This window comes from Chiloscyllium punctatum, chromosome 35 (assembly GCF_047496795.1).
Source record: "Chiloscyllium punctatum isolate Juve2018m chromosome 35, sChiPun1.3, whole genome shotgun sequence".
Classification (NCBI taxonomy): Eukaryota; Metazoa; Chordata; class Chondrichthyes; order Orectolobiformes; family Hemiscylliidae; genus Chiloscyllium; species Chiloscyllium punctatum.
The window spans coordinates 60,613,512-60,633,063 of NC_092773.1; positions in this window are offsets into that span (position 1 = coordinate 60,613,512).

The window sequence follows — 19,552 nt, forward strand, 5'->3', positions numbered from 1 at the left end:
ATGTTAAATTTAGTTCTCCCCTGCCTCTGTCTACCTCACACTTGTAATGTATTCATTCCTGAGACGTCTTGTCGATAGTGTACAATTCTGCTTCAAAATGTCGCTAGTGGAGGGCGTGGCTGCCTTCAGATGTGATGCCAATCAAGTGGCTTAATGTGGCGAAATGAAGTGAAGGCAAACAAAAGTACAGCACAGCAATATACCCTGCAGTGCGCCAGTTTTTCACGTGCACCTGAGGCCTTTCTGAAGGAAAACGTTTTCTTTCTATGTGGTATCTCCCTGTCTCTTTCCAGCCATGTCACGAATCAGTCAAGTAGTCTCTTAAACGTTGTTCTGGATTAGTAGTGCTGGAAAAGTAGAGCAGGTCAGGCAGCATCCGAGGAGCAGTAAAATCGACGTTTCAGGCAAAAGCCCTTCATCAGGAATACAGGCAGAGTTCCTGAAGGGTGGAGAGATAAATGAGAGGAGGGCTTTTCCTTCTATGTAGCATCTACCCGTTTCTTTCCAGCCATTTCACGTATCGGTCAAGTCATCTCTTAAACATTGTCATGTCATCGCTTTTGTCACTTCCGATCACAACAAATCCAGGGCACTTATCAGCTTTTATTTTGAAGGAAAAAAATATGATAGCCTATTTCACACCATTTTCGACATATCCACTTTTATCTTAAACCTATGTTCTGTTATAATTGACACATCTACCCTGGGATAAATAACGACGACTATCCATTAAATTCCTGTCGCTCAGAAATTTGCAAACGCCGATCATGATTCTAAATTCCACGTGAAAACAAGGCACGTTTGGCTAATCTCTTCCTATACCTAATGCCATTCAAAATAGGCTACATCGTCGTTTACAGTTTCCAAATCGTCCATATGATTTTGGTTCCATAACGAAGAGAAACGCCGACCATATTCCTAATATGGCTCGTATAAAGTTCCACATATTTACATCATAACTTGTCAATGACTCTGCACTTTCCTCTTGCATTAGATCTTCCAAAATCCATCGTATGACAATTGTGCAGATTAAACTGCATCTGCAATTTCTTGCACAATATGCAGTCTGTTGCAGATAGTATGTATCCTGTGCCAATTGTTCTCACTGCCCAGGTTCCCCATACAGTTGTACCATCATGTCTTCAGTCAGACTCTCACGTTTGTACCAATAGTCGTTGCAATCTATGGCGAAGCCAGTACTGCAACATTCTTACAACCAAGGTGCTGGTCTCACATAACTTCACATTTCGTTTCAGCTTGCCATGAGTAAAATTATGAATGGACTTGTAAAATTCCATACAGACAGCATAATCATTCATTCATCCTTTGTCACTTCGTCAGCACCTTTATCAAGTGTGTGAGGCTGAAACTTCTCGGTAAAAAGCCATGCCGTCTATCGTTACTGACTCAATTCTTCTCAAAGTGTGATCAACCCCTGTCCTTAAGATTCTGCTGCAATAACTTGCCGACCAATTGCAGTAGGTTGCCAGAACGTAATGCCCGGATTATCCCATTTACATTTGTTTAACAAAGATACAGCGTTGGCTCTTCTCCAATTATCTAATCCTTTTGATTTGTTTTCTTCCGGATGGTGTCAAGCCAGATTTGTCGAGGAGTGCACCAATGCACTATTGACTTTTGCCTTGTGGAGGGTGAACTCGCTTTGATGAGTCAGGATATGAGTTGCCCGTCGCAGATTTCCAGACATCAGTCCTGTTCTTGCAGCCACCTTTTTAATGTGGAGAACCCAGTTCATTTTCTGCACTATAATAAACCTCACATTGTTGGTACTGGGGAAATTCAACAATAGAAGCACAACTGAACAGTGATACCATTTAAAAGTTTTACCGTGATTTCATATACATCCCACAGAATGTGTCACACTCGCTGATAGTCCATTTGGAAATAGTTTTCACTACTATTTCAATTTCTACCGTTTTAGTCGTGGGACTATTTTGATATAACTCTTAATCTTAAGTTATATCATCGTGCATTAAAACATTGTTGCACTTACCTGAATTAAACTAAAGCTAAAAATCCAAATATCCTTATTTTAAAATTGAATCAATGAAATGCCCACATTGTTGATACAAACCTCCGACATGCGTGCTTATTTACTCTGATGGAATTAAATGCTATCTAGTTTGTTCATGCCCTTGATCCAAACTTCCTTCCATTTAAAATGTCAACATCTTGAAGATTCAACTTTATGTCCTGAATTGGAGGCTGGAGTTGTTCTGTGGAAATAACGTCTTCGTTAGTTTGAATTGAAAGTGAGAAAGATTTTGGATTCTGGCTGCCCATCTGTGATTGCAAGAACAGACTTGAATGAACACAAAATTGAAATGTGTTCTCATAATTTTGAGGAGATTAAGAGACAAATAATTCAAAACTGGATTCAACTGAAACTTCATGTTTCGTGTATATACTATTTAATGCAATGTATACGTGGATCAATGGTAAGGTTTCTCAGGTTGAGCATGTCACAGCCATCGTAATTCGACATGAGGTTCTAAAGATGAGATATGGTTGGACAATTTCAGAGATAGGCAGCGATTAATCCATAAAGTAGCTTTCAATTGGCTTATTGAAAGTTAAAGTCAGAGTACAGCAAGTATATGTTTGTTTATTTGTTGGTTTATTCACAAATATTCCCATTCTTGAAAAGTTCAAAAAGAATATATTCGTGGTTCCAGTTATATGGTAGAATAAAGTAAAATAACATGATGCGTTCTGTGTTTATAACATGACTGACGCTTTAGTTGCTGATAAGGCAGCCAAAGGTGGATGTGATCCACCCAGCTGACGGTATAAATAGAAGCGGTTGGTGATTGCACGCAAACTTGCCTTGCATGCTTGCATGAAATTTGATATCATTTTGTTGTCAAGTTTATTTTACAATAGGAAAACATTAAAATACAGTGAAAAGCTTTCATTTTCGCAAGAAACGCCGTTATTCACCTGCACCTCCACACACATCATTTACTGTATACACTGCAACAGATGTGGTCTCGTCGACATTGGGAAGACAGGCCGCCTACTTGTTGAACGTTTCAGGGAACACCTCTGTAATACTCGCAACAACTTACTTAACCGTCCCGTGGCTGAACCCTTTAATCCCTCTCCCACTCCGCCAAGGGCATGCAGTTCCTTGGCCTCTTCCATCGCCAGACTCTGGCCACACGACGCCTGGAGGAAGAGCGTCTCATCTTCCGCCTAGAGACCCTCCAACGACATGGAATGAATGTAGATTTCTCCAGATTCCTCATTTCCCCTACCCCCACCTTATCTCTGTCCGAGAACCCGGATTCAGCACCGCCCTCTTGATCTGCAATCTTCTTCCCGACCTCTCCGCCCCATCCCCTCTCTGGCCTGTCACCCTCACCTCCTTCCACCTACTGTATTCCCAGGACCCGCTTGTCACACCAGCCTCATGCCTGAAGAAGGGATTATGCCCGAAAATTCGATTCTCCTGCGCCTCGAATGCTGCCTGGCCTGCTGTGTTTTTCCAGCACCACATTTTTTCCACTCTGGTCTCCAGCATCTGCAGTCCTAATGTAAGAATAAGGGGATGAATAACGGAGTCAAAGAGATCCCATCAGTCCTGAGCCACCTCGATACTGCCAATAAAACTGGAAACGGTAAAACGATTGAAGGCGATGTTTTCAGAAATGATTCAATATTATCTCTGAAAGCTCCAAACAAGCACGTGCAATGTTATTATTTTGGCAAGAATGTAAGTTAGTAACATCAGTTATGATTATATTCCATTATGTAGCATATTTCAGATTTCAAGAACAGAAAGTCGCTACGACGTTATGTACTTTAATGTTCATGAGCAAACATTAATTCATCTGTTTGTCTGTGGGAATGTGGTCTCGTGGAGTCGGAAGGTGGTTGGGCGTTGATGTCTGAAATTAAATTATCCACGGTCCATTCGTCAAATTGTCGTTCTTTGGATCAACATCAATGGATTTACTAGGCAGCTGTGTGCCATATCCTGAAAGACAAAAATCTTTTTTTCTGTTGATGTGGACAACTTTTATTGTCTACCATAAGTTCGTTTGATGTTATGAGTTAACTGTAATGTAGCATGAGTGCTGTTTATATGGAGGAACAGTTGTTTGAGTCAGCGAGAATACGTATAACCGCAATTTCATATGAGGGACTTGGAGGAGCCTGACAGAGAGTAGGCGTTAATATATAATGCTCATGTTCATTTAGTTAGTTCAGGCTGAACGCGCTGTGTAAGAATATTTATTTCTAATCCATTCATGGTCAGTGTACATTGTTAGATGGCCAGAGTTTATTCAACATCCCTGATTGCGTGAGGGCTGCTAAGAGTCAAACACATTGCTCTCGGTCTGGATTCTTCTGTACGCTGGACCTGATCAGGATGGTGCTCTCCTTCCCTACAGCGGAACCGAAATGAACCTAACTGTACCTAAATGTATTTTACTAACCATTGACAATGGACCATTGGTCGAAATTTGACTCTGTCTTCCAGAATTTCTTTATTGAAACTCAATTTCACAGTCTGCTATTGTAGGTTTTGAAACCGGGTCCGCAGGAAATTCTCTCGGTCTCTGAATTCGCAGTTCAATGATAATATCACGAGGACACACCCGCTGCAATGCAGTCTTATTCATTGCTGCAATGTACCATATAGTTGAATCGACACCCTGGCTCCCAATCACCTTGTGAAACCATTGAGGCCTGCTTCAAGGTGGACAATGCTCTTCTCCACGTCAGTAGTCACTGGACGCCCCACAACTGAGTTTACAAATCTGAAATATAATTTTTCGGTACTACGAGAAATCTTGACTCATACTCTGTGGACCATGGTCGCTCATTATCATTTTGGGGTTATGAACCTGGCAGTATTTCAGCCAGTCAGTCAACCAGAATGGCTAATGCGCCTTCATGACCGCTGCCTCTGCCCATGACCACCAATCATCTTTCTCTCTCTGCAAGTCTGAAGAAATCGACATAAATCAGTTGTAACATTTTTAATGCCATTCCCATAGGTGAAATAACGACAGCAAATTACTTACTAATGCGCACGATTCGCATAATGCCCCTTTCACCTCTGTCTGGAGGTTCCATGTGCCAAACAAAAGCAGCCCCGAGCTGTCTCTTTCATTCACATCACACTGGAGTGCTCTGAATACATGTGTTCCCGCACCTCTCCTGCTAACCGTGTGTAATAGCAAATAAAGAAAAATCCAAAAGAACTGCGAGCACTGGAAATTAGAAACAAAGGCAGAAATATCTGATCCAGTCTCATCAAATTACATAACATCTGTGCAGAGAAATATATTAGTTCCGTTTTGAGATTCAACTTCGTTTGGTGGATCTGTTGAACAATTGCATGGAGCCATTTTACCGCTGTTCACTCAGCTCAAATACGCCAGTATGGCACGAATCATTTCTAGTGAAAGAGGATTTGAGCACAGTCATAAAATTGCAGCGACTAAAATGAGCAAGCCTAAACTCATTTTACATTAGAGCACATAGTTGATTTGATGAATGGAAATTAGATGAGTAGGTGGGGTTTTGAGGATGAAAGGGTGTGGGCAAAGCGAAGGAAGAGATAACTACACGCTAACAGCAACTGCAATTATCCATGCTCCAAGCATGCAATAACTGTGTGTAATCGAGACGTTAATGGCAGATTGAGTAAAAACAAATTAAAACTGAAAGGAAGTAATTGCACTTCCAAACTGAACCGTAAGTAGTTTGGCGCAGAACTCCATATTATGCATTTGTTTGTTACCCATATCCTTAATAAATTAAATAGTGCACCTGGGGTCATCTGGCTAAGCCATCGAGTATGGGTAAATTATAGAAATTTACATTTACTTCAGTCAAATCGTGAGACGGGGTTACAGTTATACCAATTTCGCTATCGTTGATTCTTTTTTTTCTCTTCAAGGAGAATAGCTGCTTGTGAAGTATGCTTTGAGCCTGTAACATTTTTGTCAATTGGTTTGGTCAATTTTCCGAACGAAATATAAGTGAAGAATTTGTGAATAAAAACACACAAATGCAATAACGTCAGTAGTATAGAACCGTGAATATACAGATCTGATGTAGTGATGATAAGTGTAGAATTTAACTGATCTAATTGCACCAAAAATAGCCTAGACGACCTATACTGAAGTCAAGTCATGGAAATTGTTGGTTGAAGCACAGGTTTTCCAATGTCTGCGAATTTTGAAAATATGCAGAAAGCTTCAAACATCGCCTCATCACACATTAAATTCAGACAAATGCACGTTGTCCTCCATTCAAGGTGCATTTTGGTGAGAAACGGGCACAGAGATCCAAGTTATATTTAAACTAAGTACACAGTGATAAGATCAGTACACAGTCGCGTGCACACAAGCGAATTTGCGCCAGGCACCAATTGTATTACATCAGAGTGAATGAGGACTCTAATCAATGCGTTGTTCTCCTATGCTTTCTTCTCGAAAGGTATTATGAAGTCCAGAGCTTTTGAGTTTTGAGAAGATAATTCTCTCAGCTTGAGGTTTAGGACGTATTATTGCTCGCTGAGCTGGAAGACTCGGTTCTTGAAGTTTCAGACCAGAGCTATTTGCAGTTTCCCCAGTGTCCGGACCACAACGCACACGGGGAATGAATAAACTTGCATTTCAATCAGAGTTAGGTCATTGGGCAAACCTCCTGGGATTATGTTTGCCATGATATAATGAAATGCTGACCAACGTACATTATAAGCTCTTCGATAACATGAGCAGAAGCATGATGCAAAGCAGGTTTGTAGACCACAATGAGGAGACAAATGAATTGAGCAAATGAGCAGATAAATGGACTGTGCTGTGTAATGCAAATAAACGTGGGGTGGTGGAGTTTTGAAGAAGGAAATTTTCAGGGGACTATTATATGGTAACAAAGCAGAGATAGTGCAGACCATCCCTCAAGGCAGCACGACAAGATAATAGGTCCGTTAAGAAGACACACAGAACATTTCTCGTTGTCAGTCATGGCTGAGATTATAAGCTGAAAATGTGTAGCTGGAAAAGCGCAGCAGGTCAGGCAGCATCCAAGGAACAGGAGAATCGACGTTTCGGCCATAAGCCATTCTTCCTTGGATGCTGCCTGACCTGCTGCGCTTTTCCAGCAACACATTTTCCGCTGTGATCTCCAGCTTCTGCTGTCCTCACTTTCTCCTCTGAGATTACTTCGGTTAACAGCTTTTGTTGGAGCTGGATTTGCAGCGACCAACCTTGATACGAGTCCATTTAAACTCTGTAGCTGTGGTTAGCACATTACAGAAAGTAATTGACTGTCATTTGAGCGAGTGCCTCCGAGATTCATCACGAGGATGAAGGAAATTTTCAGTTATGAACTGAAGTTGGATATGTTTGGGAAGATAATTCGAAGAACAAAAAGTTAAGAGAGACCTCATAATGATGTATGACGTTAGAAGAGGCACGGATACTGTTCATAGAATGCAGATTTTACCCTAATTGAATTGTCATTGAAATGGGCATCAATATAACGTGAAAGGCAGGATATTTAGATTGAATTCAGAATCAGTCTTCTGCACCAAAAGGATGGAGGCGTCTCGACTACGCAGCCAATAAGGACAGCTCAGACATGAATCCTCACAGCTTCTACTAAAGTTATTGGAGGAGCGGTGAACGCTACGTAACATGCAAAGCAGTGAGGCTAATATTGGTGGTAGAGTTGTTTCAGCGGGATAGCAATGTTGGATAGCAGGTCATCCTTTATACAGTGTGTTTCTGCGCTACGACTGGCAGTTTGACTCCAAAAGGCCAGTATAACTACTGATTAATTATGTCCATTATTATGGTATTATTATTCAAACCGATGTCGTCCTTTGGGTTTCCTTGCAAATTTTGATATATTGCACTGAACCCTGCTTGTGTATTGCTAACCTTCGCTGGTATTCCTGTAAATTATGGCAATAAAGCTGTTAACCGAAGTAAACGTTGACACACAGACTTGACCCTGGAAATCTTTCCGTTTACCGATGCAAAATGTTGCAAGGAAACTTTTCAATTACACCAACAAGGGACTGATGAAATAGCAAACTTTCAAAATCAATAATCAACTTGACACCGTCTGATAATAATCAGGCACTGCACTTTCGTCCAGAGAAACACTGACATTTCCCCAGTGCCCCGTAACGACTAATAATTGTCCACAATGCCTGCTAAATGGAAAGCACCACTGCAACTGTGTCAAAACGATCACCTTCTTTCCAAATCCCTGTCAATGTAGATTCAATGCCAATTCAAAGAAATGACAGGTTGATTTATGTTATGTTCCTTGAGACTGTTGGGCTTCACTGTAAACAGTTGGGCAAATCGAAAAGACTTTGTCTGAATGCTCCCCTGGCTGGTAGCCAATTCTGAAACTGACACTCTCATGAGCAGTGATGCCTCACATCGCCGGACACTCGGGCACGATTCCACCGTTGGGCGACTGTCTTTGTTCAGTTTGCATATTCTCACAGCTTTTGTGTGGGTTTTCCCCGGGTGCTGCGCTTTCCCCCCACAGGTTAGTGAGCTAAATTTCCCATAGTGTCCAGCGAAGTGCGGGTTCTTTGGATGCTATTGTTAGTGGGATATCATCGGCGGTTGGGTCTGGGTGAGAAGGTGAGAAGCCAGTTGTTGCGATGCTTATCAACACCAGTAATGGAGGGAAGAAAGGGTTAATGTCCAACAAGCAGAATTTAGTGATCTTAAGATATGTTAAAAATTAAGAGCTCAGAGGTCATAATGTCTGCAACCATTTCCACATGCTAAACAGAGTCGAAATGAACGAATAACCACAACGAACGGGAGGCTTGAGCGATTGTGCAAGAGGAAGGCTTTCAAACTTTTGGACCTTTAAGACCGATTCTAGGAAAGATGTGAATATTACAAATTGCATAGTCTACACATGGACTAGACTGAAACAAATGTCCTTGCGGGTTCATTTGCTGACGTTGCTGGGAACGTTGCAAACTAATGTGGCAGGGGGATGGGAACCAAATGAGAAGCTTAATGGACAGCAATAGGGAGCAATTAACACCCGTTAATAATTAGATAATGAAGTCAGCGTGATAACGGGGAAGATTAGGGAGTCAACAGATAATTAACGCAAATGTTTGGAAGTTTGAAGTGTATTTGCATTTATGCATGAATTGTATTAGCTAAGGCAGATGAACTTAGGTGTGGGTTAATACCTGGGCGTATGACTTCATTGGTATCACTGGGACCTGGTTGAGAGAAGAGTTATGATTAGCAGCTAAATATCTCAGGATATCGAGGCATCACGCCCGAAACAGAGGGGAGTAAATGTTTGGAAGAGTTGCATTAGTGATCAAAGAGAATTTTACAGCTGTGCTAAAAGAGGGCATCGTGGAGACTCGAGTCGTGAGGGAAGATGGGCAGTGGTCAGAAATAGGAAACGCGCAGAAAGAAATTTGGAGCTGTCCTGCAGGCCTTGCAATGGAAACCGTGAGACTGAGGTACAAACACATAGACACATTCTGAAAAGATGTAGGATCTACAGGGTTGTGAAGATAGGAGGTTTTAATTTTCCCATCATTAACGGGATCCACTTCGTGTTAGAGGTCTACATGAAGCAGAATGTGGAAGGCACATCCAGTGGTGTTTTCAAACGCAGTAAATGGACCAATTTGGGAAGATGCCATAATAGACTTGCTGTTGGGGAATCAGCACGACCCGGTGGTTGACGTTTCAGTATCGGATAAAGTTGCGCAGACTGAACACACTTCCGTAATTTTTCGAATACAAAATTTCAGCAGGAGTTAGGGAATGTAAATTTGGAGCAGCTGTTTTCCGGTAAATCCACATTTTATACCTGAGAGACTGTTAAAAAAGATTGATTAGAGTGCAGGAGAGACATTTTCCTGTGAAAATGTGGTATGGAAATGGCAAAATTAAAGAACCAGGGATGACAAGTTAAGTTTAGAGACTAGCTGTAAGGAAACAAAGATGCATCCATAAGCTCTAAACAAATGAAAATAGACGAACGTTTCGAAGAATTTCAGGAATGAAGGACCATTCTCAAATAAGGCATTAAGAGTACTGAAATGGATCATGAGATATGTTCACCAAACAGCATAACAAAAAAAGACTCCAAAGCCTTTTATTTCTATATTAAGGGACAAAGGAGTAACCAGGGAAAGGGTTGGCCCATTCAAGTGTAAAGGAGGAACGTTTTGCGTGGAGTCAGACAAAATGGACGTGATTCTTAACTCGTACTTTCCATCGCTATTCACCGAGGAGAGGGACATGACGAATTTTCCGGTCAGAGATTTATGCTTGCTTAGTGTCGGGCAAGTTGGCAGAAGGAGGGACGAAGTGTTGGATATTCTCGCAAACATGGAATTGGACAAGTCCCAGGTTCCGGATATGATCTATCCCAGGTTACTGAGGGACGTAGGCAGGGAAATAGCTTGGGACTTCGCAGGTAACGTTGAAGAAGCCTTGAACATAGATATAACCTCGCAGGACTGGAGAATTGTTCATGTTGTGCCCGTGCTTAATGAGGGCAGCGGGGCTAATCCATGTAATTATAGACTGTTTAGCCTGACGTCAGTAGTATGGAAGATATAGGTTACTTATGAGTATTTAGTTTCACACAACAGCTATGTTTTTCGAAAATGGGCTTCTTTCGTAAATCCTCATTCCAACCATTATTATTGCACGTCGCCCTTACTCATCCTTGTTTATTTTCCTTAAGGATGTGAGTAAAGATAAAAGTAGGCAAGTATCTTTGTGCCAATCAGCTGTTAAGAACATCTCTTCACTAACAACAGACCCTGTTTCTTACCCCCTTTTTTTCTTCTGAGCCACGTCAATACGTTTTTGATTATGAATGTCTGTTGTTGGCCTTAACTCATTTTAGTGCTACAACTGAAGTCACCACAGGAACATTTAAATCCTGTATTTTCAATCTCTTTACAATGTATTCTACCGTTGGTATAGTGACATGTCGTGGCAGGACAGTCAACAATTCGCCTTTAGTGGAGGCAATTGACTAGTGGTGTTATCATTAGTCTGTTAATGCAGAAAGTCGAGAGTGCAGTGTTCGAAAAGCACAGCAGGTCAGTCAAAGTCAGAGCAGCAGGAGAGGCGACATTTCAGGCAAAGAAAACCCGATTCATCAGCAATTAGACTGTGAGACGAGAAAATGGACCGATAATTGGGAGTGGCCTGGGGCTGGAGGTAAGTTAGCTGAAACCTAAGTAATGTTCTTTCGATCCGTGTTCGAATCGCACCATGGCAGATGGTGGAATTTGAAATCAGTAAATTCTGGAAGGAAGAGTCCAATGTTAACCATGAATCTTTTGTCAATTGCTGAGAAACACACACGGCTCACGAACGTCCTTTAGTTAAAGAAAGTGGCATCATTACCTGATTTGTCCGAAATGTGGTTCACTCTTACCTGCGATATGAGCAGTTAGGAATGAACAATAAATATTGATTTGACCAGCGATGCGCTCATCCTGTAAATGAATAAAAAAATTGGAGTATCCAGTCTAAATATTTTTAATCCCAAGCGTTGAACATGACAGCTGAAAGCTTCCAATGGAATGAATACTGTCTGACATGTATAACAGTACATTCCATCTATTTGGTAATTCTTGATTACACGGTCTTCAACATTTCGATAATGAGAAGGCAGTATGGAACTTAACATGATTGGTGACTCTTTGGTCACGTTCTGCTCGAAAGATGTCTTATTTAAAATTTCACTGAAAACATCCTTATATGTACTGTGTAGAATATTTGAGTCTTGAACTTGTGGCAGCTGGACCCGAAAGGTCAATATCAGTTTCTGAACTACTTACAGGCTCTGTGGGTTTCCAACCTGGCCTCAGCAACGGGCAAAAATCTGTGGGTTTCCACAGTCAATTTGTGTCGAGACGATTGCCATTTTTCTGGTGTGGTTAACATTTGTCACAAGCAACTGGAACAACTAAGCTTACAGAGTTTGGCCAAGTCTTTGTCCATGCAGATCTCGGGAGACTCAGGAACTCCAAGGCCAACCCTTGCGCCGGCATTTGGCTCAGCCAGTGTTGATTACTGTGTCCGTTCTTACTGCACAATCTATTTAGCATTCTCTTTTTCTTTCCTCCTGTTGTTCAGACACTGTCTCTTTTTACTTTGAAAAGATTTCAACTTCATTTACTAGATGACCTCTAAATTCCTAGTGACTTACTGATGATGTCAGACCCATCACCACATCCAGTCTTGCCCAGACATGGAAGGGCATTGACACAATGATGGAATTTCAGAATATTGTGATCAGCAACTGGTTAGTCTCTATGTCTTAGGCTGTTTCCCGCCTCGATTTAATTAACATTGTTTCTCCAAATAGGCAGCCAGGTTTTCACTTTCTCGTGGATCCCCTCTTAACGCCTGGTGGCCCATTTTGGTGGAGAACAATCTCTTAAGGCTTCCAGTACATTATGTCTCACTCGATCAAACCCGAACCCAACAATCATTGGATTGCCGGTCTCCTATTCTTGAAATGGGTTAGGACTTTTATTTCCTTTAACTTCGTGAGCCCTACCTAATTAACCAGCAGTGCAATCCAGTCTCCTATAGCCAGCAATTTCCCTGTGGTTTCATCTGTAAAATCCTGATGAACTTTCCCGCTCCCCTTATGTAAACTAGGCAGCGCATCTTTCAGCCCTTCCAGTTACTGAGTTCCCCAAGGAATGTATTTTAGTTTTCTCCCCTCTTTTATAAGCACTGCTAGCAGCCTTTCCTATTGGTCCATTTTCCCTTTACCTGTGCTACATCTCAATAATTCCCCCTTGAACTCTGCCTCCAAAGCTTTTCCTAATTCCTCCCAACCTTGAAAGTAGTGGGGTATTTTTCATTCCTTGTGTCTCTTCATCACTTTCCAAAACCACTGCATCACATGCATTTCTTCACTCTTCAGACTCCCTTTCCCGTCGCCAGTATTCCTCATTTGCTTTTTCTTCCCTTAGCCCACGCAGTACACTAACCTCATTCTTCAGTTTTTTTTTAGCTCTCGTTGTAGAGCTTCCAATTGCTATAACCAGCACATTCTCGATCTCTCTCTGTCTGTCTTTTCACTCAGTTCATTTTTGTCTTCAGCACTTGCATTCTCCTTTTTTTTACTGGACACTGCTTCAAATGCCTCTTCATTCGAGTAGAAAGGTGGTCTATTCAACTCCGGGACATCTGTGTATATAGGGGTGCTGATTCCTGCTTTTCTGTTTCCAGTATCTGTTCAGCTTGTTCTTTGGACCTTTCCTAGTCAACGCGCATGCCTGATAAGCTACCTTCACTTCCTCACACTCTTACCGAAAACGTTGCGTATTTCCACCTCCTGAACCCTCTTTTCATTCCTATTATTAGATTTATCTTTCGGCTTTTAGTTCAGAATTAGTCTTTCCATCTTATTGCACATGTGTATATCAAATGTACTTTCGTTTAGCTATTTATTCAATAAATCGTTAGTTCTTTTTTCCCATTCCTAAAAAAGAATTTCAATATCATTTCTTCCCACTGGAAATGTCTTACTTGGTACCTCGGCTGCCGAGCTTTATGCATTCAATCCAGCTAAGATATTATCTCTGCTGTCACAAGTCACTTTCTCATGGCATTCAAGTCTGGTAGGGCTTCGTCAAATGTATAAGTAATCCCTAACTTTATAACTTGCAATTGTCCTTTAACAATTCCCAAACGTCCTCAATTGTAGCTGATTAATACCAACAACCTATGGTTATTCGTTCAGCCTAAACCACTCTAGCACTGCATCTGCAAGACGTACTAATCGCTAACAGTTTCTTGAAAAATCTCTCAAGTGAAGTATCTTAAATTTTTACAGTACAAAATAAAATCAATTTACCCCTGGACCTCGAGCTCCAGTGAAACAAAAATGAAGCCGTTAATGACCAACAATTATGCATACAAACCAGAACACATTGATTTAAATATAGAGTCTCTCTCTCTCTCTCTCTCTCTCTCTCTCTCTCTAGGACAGAGAATGCTGCGAGCCAAGCCTGTCTTAATTTCCAAGATTACGCTTAAATATTATGACTATTCTCTACTATTTCAATAATCCACTACCAATCTGCTGGATTTCTAATTATTAGCGCTTTGAGGAAAACAATTTCCCCTTATTTATTTCTGGGTTCAATCCCTTGTTTCTGGCGAGGCGGCATCTATAGGGTCTTATGCTCACCACGTGGACTTTTTATTAACACTCTATGAAATTTCTTTTACTAACACCACGTAGATCTTTTCCGGACACCAAGTGGACTTTTATTAACACCACGTGTAATTTTTACTCAAGCAATTGCTCCATTCTGTTCTTGCTCATTTCTTACCCCACAGCTCAGTTTTCTTGTCCAATTCGCCACATCTCTTTCAACTGCAATTTATGCTTTGCCTTTGGATCTTGGATTGGAGCGACCCTCCAGCAGGTTCTCGTACCTCTGAGCCACCAAGAACCATCACAAGCCAACAGAATATAGCCCGGATTCACAGCAAAACTGCTAACCTCTTATGTTTGGTGCCCTCATTCTGTCAGTCACGGGAGTGCTCCCGTTTGACCAAAATGCGCTGTGTTCCTGCCGTCCTCTTTCCAGGTAGATTTCTCCAAGACTCTGCTCACTCCGCCAAATTTGTCAAGGATAAAACATAGAGAATCACCAGGAGACGCAGAGAATTATTCAATGAGTAGGTCATTTATTTAGATAGATCATCTATTACAATGGTCTCCTGACTTCAGCTGTCTCTGCTAAGTACTGGTTCGATACTTAACGTCAAGGGTCTCAATCAGGCTGACTCTACTAACTATTACTTAAATACATAATTCCATGTCGCAAACATTTATTGCTACAATCTGACCCAAACCTGCCAGGATGATATTTAGCGGGCGATGCGAACCTTTCTAACTGTATTATTTCATCCCGCCATAGTGGCCATTTGGCTAGTGTAGCATTCCACGGACCACTTCCAAAAGACCACCTGTGGTCTTCCTGCTTTAAACCTTCCCATGCTTTCATGCTCTTTATTTACCATAGTGGCGACTTTGATGGATCTATGCACTTTAACGCCATGATCCTGCTCTTCTTCCACACTGCCCAGAATCCTGTTTTTAATCAGCATTTAAGTTCGACTTCCCAAGATGCATAACTTCGCATTTATCCGTGTTGAAGTCCTTCAGCCACTTCTCAGCCCGGTTCTGCATCCTGTCTATGTCGCGCTGCAGCCTGCAACAGTCCTCGATTCTCTCAACGATACCACCAACCTTTATGTCATCAGAACACTTACCAACCCACCTCTCAACCTCCTCATTTAAGTCCTTTATAAAAACGACAATGAGCAGAGGCCCAGGAGCATAGCCCTACGGGACACCACTCACCACTGAAAGCAGAATAATTTCCATCTACCACCACTCTCTGCCTTCTGTCACCTAACCAGTTCAAACCCGGACAGCCATTTCTCCCAGTGTCCCATCGCTCCTGACTTTACGAATGAGCGTACCGTGTGGAACTTACTAAATGCCCTGCTGACGTTAATATGCACCACATCCATTGCTCGACTTTCGTCGACATATCTCATCACCTACTCAAAGAACTCGATAAAGTATGTGATGCGTGACCTGCCTGTCAAAAAGCTCTGCTGACTGCCTTTAATGACGCTACGCTTTTCACAACAGTCATAAATCCTTTCCCACAGAATTATTTCAAAAATCTTGCTGACCACAGGCGCAAGACTTACTGGCCTGCAAATGCCAGTGATCTCCCTATGAGACTTCTTGAAAAGAGGAATCACACTCGTTCCCCCCTCCACTACAATTTTGCAGTGCAATTCCCGTGAAGAGTGGTGAAGCAAAGATCTTCACAAGCGGCTTCGTAGCCTCCTTTCTCGCCTCCCGGATTACGCTGGGATAAATCTGATCTGGCCCGGGGGAGTCACTGCTATTAACGTTTGCCAAAATGTCCGGCACATCAACTTTGTTAGTCTTGATCTGTTCAAACCTGCTTCATACCCCTCAAATTATCATTCGCAACAAATTCCCCTTCCTTATTCAAAACCAAAGTGAAAAACGGATTAGGGCTTCCCCTTTAAGGAAATTTTCAGACCACATTTGGATCAATGTGCGCAGTTTTGTGAGCCATATCTCAGAAGGTAGTACTGGTCCTGGAGCATGTTCAGAGGGTGTTCACAAGAATAGCACGAGGAATAAAAATCTTTACACATGAGTAACACTTGAGGTCTCTGTGTTTATACTTCTTTGAGCTTGCAAGCATGAGGTTGGGGTGACCTAATTGAAACAAATCAAATACTGAATGGCGTGTACAGAACAGATGTTTGAAAAGTGTTTCCAAAAGTAGGGGAGCCAACAATGCGAGGGCATAGCATTTGAGTAAAGGGTAGACATTTTGGAAAGTAGTTAAGGAGAAATATCTTCATTCAGAGAGTAGTGAATCTGTAGATCTGATTGTCACAGAAGGCTGTGGAGGCTATGTCAATGAGTATGTTTAAGACCGAGATATATATTTTCTTGTATATCAATGGGACCAAAGCTCAGGGAGAGAGAACGAAGGAGAATGGCGTTGAGAAACTTATCAGTAATAAAAGAAAGGATACTCAGACTCGATGGTCCGAACGGTCAAATTTTGGCTCCTAAATGTTCCAGTCTAACATGTTGTTTCCACTTCAGGTAATCCTCCCGCCTACTGAAAAATCGCCTGCCTCCCGCTAAAAAAAATGGCTTTCATATTCTGTACGATTAATATCAGTGGTGGTTCAATGGGGCTGTTTTGTAATTGATTACCAGCGCATTCGTCCTGTGACAGTCAAAACAGGACTTCTAACCTCCTACCTTAAATCGACCTATACTTGCATTTGGAACAAATCAAAATGGCACTGAAGGATGAAAGGATTACTAAAAGAGGAAAAATGAGGTTTTCATTTATTGTCGTTTAGGTAAATGAATGTTCATTTCCTAAAAACATTGGGACAAGTTTGATGGAACTTGATGAGTTAGCCACTGAGATGATGTATTCTGCTGTGGGGGAATCTCAAACAAGGAAAGTCTTTTTTCCAATTGAGACATGGTTTACAACAGAGATGAGAAACATTTATCTTAAAGGATAGTAAGTGTTCAGCAAAATTGCAGTGCAGGCTGGGATATTGAAAATAATGACGGCTCAGGAATAGATGTTCCATTAAAACGTATAATTAATGATTTTTTCGTAAAGGTATCAGATGATGGAGCCTGGTCAATATCCCGAGTGATCCAGTCCGGTTCCTATTACTCATGTCCTGATAAGTCCATCGTGACTCAAACACGCCCTGATTTCCAGTATCATCTGAAAGTTTTCATTCATGACCCTATATTTTATCTGTATCAAGGATATGATTCAGGAATGATGAAGCCAGGGATAAGCCCAGTGTAAAATGACTCGAAACAATAATCCTGTTACAGGTTTAAAAAACCCTTTGATTACCATTCATGGCTTCTTGACATCGAGTCAATTTTAGATGCGAATTGAAATGCTAGCGTGGATTTTAATAGGTTTAATTTTCTGCCCACACTACCCTGTCGGACTTTGTAGACAATTGTATAAATTTTCTACTTGAGGGTAAGATCGTGAAAGAAGGGCCATGATCACAAATATTTCCTCATAAATACAATCGTGAAACAAAGAGAAATATCATTCCTTTGTATAGCTGGTGTGTGGAGCTCATCACAACAAGAAATGTTTAAAATATTAATCTGAGTTAATTTGAAAAGCAACTGACACAATGTCAGTTGGGGAACAGCAAATGGAAAGAGATGGGAAAACGCGGAGTTGACGACAATGGAAAGTAGGAAATAAGCTGAAGACGGGGTGGAAGGATAAAAGAGAAAAGGGTTGAGCGCAGATACTCACAGAGAACAAGTGTTGTGTCGAAAACGGGATGGCATATAGGAACACCACAGAGAACGATTCAAATCAGTTATCCACCTCATTATACCTCAAACTGTTTATTTTGTTAAGAAGCAGCAGCAGGCAGAGCGGGGACGTCGATCAGCTGGCTGACGCGATGGTAAATATGTTTTAAACACAAACTTACCTTGTACATCAGGACAATCCATGTTTGTTTCAGTATCAGCAAGAGCGAGAGCATCGATCAGGGAGCTGATATGGAGAGGAGTCACTAACTTTAAAAAAAACCTCCTTATTAGGCAGAGTGCACGTGGACGAGGAGAGGACCTCGGACAGCAGAGTCAGTGATGTAATTTTTTGTGTGTTTGCGTTACCTGAAACATTACTTAGGTTGTGTCACCCTCCCATCCTCATCCTGTAACCAAAAAGAAATCTTTGTGCGTCCGCTTGGTAAGCTTTTTTTTATTCTTTATTTTTCTACAATCCCTTTTGAGTTTATAATATGGGAATGGCGGTTAGGATATTTGAATGTTCCTCTTGCAGAATATGGGAAGTAACGGTCAGCACGAGTGTCGTTGCTGACTTCGTCTGCTGGAGGGGGACAAACTCCAGATAATCGAAAGCAGAGATGCAATTCTCAGGTAGTACTGAGGTATTCCAGCGCGATTAGAGGGTCAGTACGGAGGCTTTGCAGCACTGTCACATGATCAGAAATGTGGGAATGAATTGTTGTCGGAGAGTCAATTCTCAAGCAATGCCTCATTCTAACAGGTTTAGTTTGAGGGAGTGACACATAATTACAATGTCAGTCGTCAGCTATTCCAACCGTTTGAGAGAGTCCGATTGAAGGAGTGTCTCATTGTTGGACGACAATATTAAACCAGTACCTCATTATTCCGAGATTCTGCAGCTCTGTGAGGGGCCAGTGCTGAGAAAGTGCTGCACTCTCCAAATTTCAGTCCTGATGGAGATATCAATTTCAGATTTTCAATTTTGAGGCAGTATTTATTAGCCAGAGGGCCAACATTGAATCAGTGTCTCATTGCAACAGGTCAAATTCAAGGATCCACCACACACTCATGGTCAGTTCTGAATAAGTGCCCTTTGTGACAGTGTCAGCACTGAGGGAGGATATTACTGTGAAAGGTTCAACACTAAGAGGGAGCCTCTGATCGATGGCGCAAGGGCAATTATAATGCGAGGAGGAAAAATTAAGATGCGCAGAATGGGGTAGCAAAACGCAAGTGATGCAGACAATGGAAATGTGAAGCTGGTTTACGGAACAGATATTGTGTGTCCTTCATAAGTATGTCCCTGACAGGCAGTGCGGAAGTGATTAGGTAAGGGAACCGTGGTTTGGTACAGCAATTTCATCTCTTGTTTAGTGGAAGAAGGAGGCTGACATATTGAGAGACAAGATGGTTCAGATGAGGCAATGGAGAGTCACAGATCCGCTGGTAAGGATTGAAGGAGAATGTTAAGAAGAGCAAAGAAAGGACATGAGCAGTCTTTAGCAAAAAGAATAAAGGAGAAACCTAAAGCATTTGATAGGTATGTGAGGATTAAAAAGGTGACTATGTTAGGAATAGGGCTAGTTAAAGACAGAAGTGGGATGTTGAG